The sequence below is a fragment of the Colobus angolensis genome, unplaced genomic scaffold, assembly GCF_000951035.1.
Source record: "Colobus angolensis palliatus isolate OR3802 unplaced genomic scaffold, Cang.pa_1.0 Scaffold52, whole genome shotgun sequence".
NCBI lineage: Eukaryota > Metazoa > Chordata > Mammalia > Primates > Cercopithecidae > Colobus > Colobus angolensis.
The window spans coordinates 9,657,527-9,659,825 of NW_012118710.1; the positions used below are offsets into that span (position 1 = coordinate 9,657,527).

At 45.6% G+C, this 2,299-nt stretch overlaps 1 protein-coding gene and 1 pseudogene across 4 annotated transcripts in view; both read left to right on the forward strand.

The window, feature by feature from the left end:
* FUT10 (fucosyltransferase 10 (alpha (1,3) fucosyltransferase)) overlaps positions 1–2,299 on the forward strand; it is a 128,694-nt gene that overhangs the window by 52,196 nt on the left and 74,199 nt on the right. The gene's annotated exons all lie outside the window — the stretch shown is intronic.
* LOC105525198 lies at positions 1,159–1,515 on the forward strand (annotated as a pseudogene).

Sequence of the window (2,299 nt, forward strand, 5' to 3'; positions counted from 1 at the left end):
AAATTGTTTGTAATCAAGAATGTGAATTTTGATGATTCTTTCAAAGGAATTATGCAATTAGGGTATTCTTTTTTTTCTTTTTTTTTTTTTTGAAACAGAGTCTTGCTCTGTTGCCCAGGCTGGAGTACAGGGGTGTGATCTTGGTTCACTGCAACCTCCGCCTCCCTGCTTCAAGCAATTCTCTTGGCTCAGCCTCCCAGGTAGCTGGGACTATAGGCATGCGCCACAGTGTCCAGCTAATTTTTGTGTTTTTAATAGAGACAGGGTTTCACACTGTTGGCCAGGCTGGTCTCGAACTCCTGACTCCACGTGATCTGCCTGCCTCAGCCTCCTACAGTGCTGAGATTACAGATGTGAGCCACCATGTCCTGCCTTCAGACTCCTTTTTTAACTGATGAAGCCATTCAATTAGTAAATCTAGAAGAAAAACATCTAGAGGCATTTATAAGGTTTTTTTCCCCCCCCTCCAGTAAAAGTGTCTTGAAAGCTGGCAGTATGCTTTTGTATTTTTATTTTTTTTTAATTTTTTAAAAATATTAACTGAACCTCTGCTATGTGACTGATGCTTCAGTTCCATCTGTCTTAGCCAGGGGAGTTCGAGCTCCATTATGGGTACAGTGCTAGGGAAGTAAGAGTGAGGGGGAAAGGGAAGTGGTGCTGGAAAGGAAGAGAAAGGATGTAATGCACTCGCATGTTCGTCATAGCACTGTTCACAAGAGCAAAGACATGGAATCAATCCAGGTGCCCATCAATCGCGGATTGGATAAAGGAAATCTTCATATACACCATGGAATACTACACAGCCAGAAAAAATAACAAAATCATGTCCTCTGCAGCAACATGAATGCAGCTGCAGCTGGAGGCCATTATCCTAAGTGAATCAGAATTAATGCAGGAGCAGATACCACATGTTCTCTCTTAGAAGTGGGAACTCAACATTGGGTAGGCAGGGACATAAAGATGACAGCAATAGACACTGGGGACTATTAGAGGGGAGAAGGAGGGAGGGGGGCAAAGGTTGAAAAGCTGTTGGGTACTACCACGTTCAGTACCTGGGTAACGAGATCATTCATACCGTAAACTTCAGCATCATGCACATGGACCTCCTGATTCTAAAATAAAAGTTAAAGAAAATTGGCCACCATTTCAGCATTTTGTCAGAAGCATCCGTGCCTCGAGGAGGAGGCCCTGCTGATTTCTGTGCTGGCTGCTGTCAGGATGGTGAAGCTGTTCGTCAGAAACCTGCCCCAGGAGGTGACAGAGTGGGAGATTCGCTCACTCTTCGAGCAGTATGGGAAGGTGCTGGAATGTGGCATCATTAAGAATTAGGCTTTGTGCACATAAAAGATAAAACTGCAGAGGAAGACGCCAAAACTGCAGAGGAAGATGCTTGTAATGCACCATTACAAGCTTCGTAGGGTAAACATCAACATGGAAGCCAGCAAGAATAAGAGCAAAACCTCAACCAAGTTGCATGTGGGCAGAGGATTCAGTGGCGGTCATCAGGGGTCTTGATAACACAGAGTTTCACGGTGGGATGTGTGTGGGCTGAAATTCCGAGCTGTGGTCATGCATGAGAATACACACCCTTGGTGGTACCCAGTCTCCGAGACGTTCTCGGCTCGGTGCGTTCAGTCCCTCAGGAACCGTGGACCTTAATTTACCTTGCTAAGTTGAGACCTGCTCTTCCTTTCCTTTCCTCTTCTGCCCATTTTCCTGTTCTTCTGTCCTTCAATACTTCTGTAGCTTCTCATTCATGTTCTGTTCTCCCAGCAGGCCTCTGTGTGTGCAGAAACTGTGGTGGGGCCGTGCTGTCTCCTCCCTGCCTCGTGTGGCTGTTGGATTTGGGAATGACTGTGGCGAGAGTCTCACTGCCCCTGGGACTCTTTTTGGTCCAAAGGCTAGATCTATAGAGTTGGATCACTTTTTTTCTTCACGGTAAAATAAATGGTTTTTCAACTTAAAAAAAAAATTGAAAAAAATTATATAAAAACAAAATTAGGCCGGGTATGGTGACTTAGGTCTGTAATCCCAGCTCTTTGGGAGGCTGAGGCAGGTAGATCACTGGAGGTCAGGAGTACGAGAACAGCCTGGCCAACATGATGCAACCCCATCTCTACTAAAAATACCAAAATTGTCCTGGAGTGGTGGTGCACGCCTGTAATGCCAGCTACTCTGGAGGCTGAGGCAGGAGAATCACATGCACCGGGAGGTGGAGGTTGCAGTGAGCGGAGATCACAGCACTGCACTCTAGCCTGGGTGACAGAGTAAGACTCCATCTCAAAAAAAAAAAAAAAAA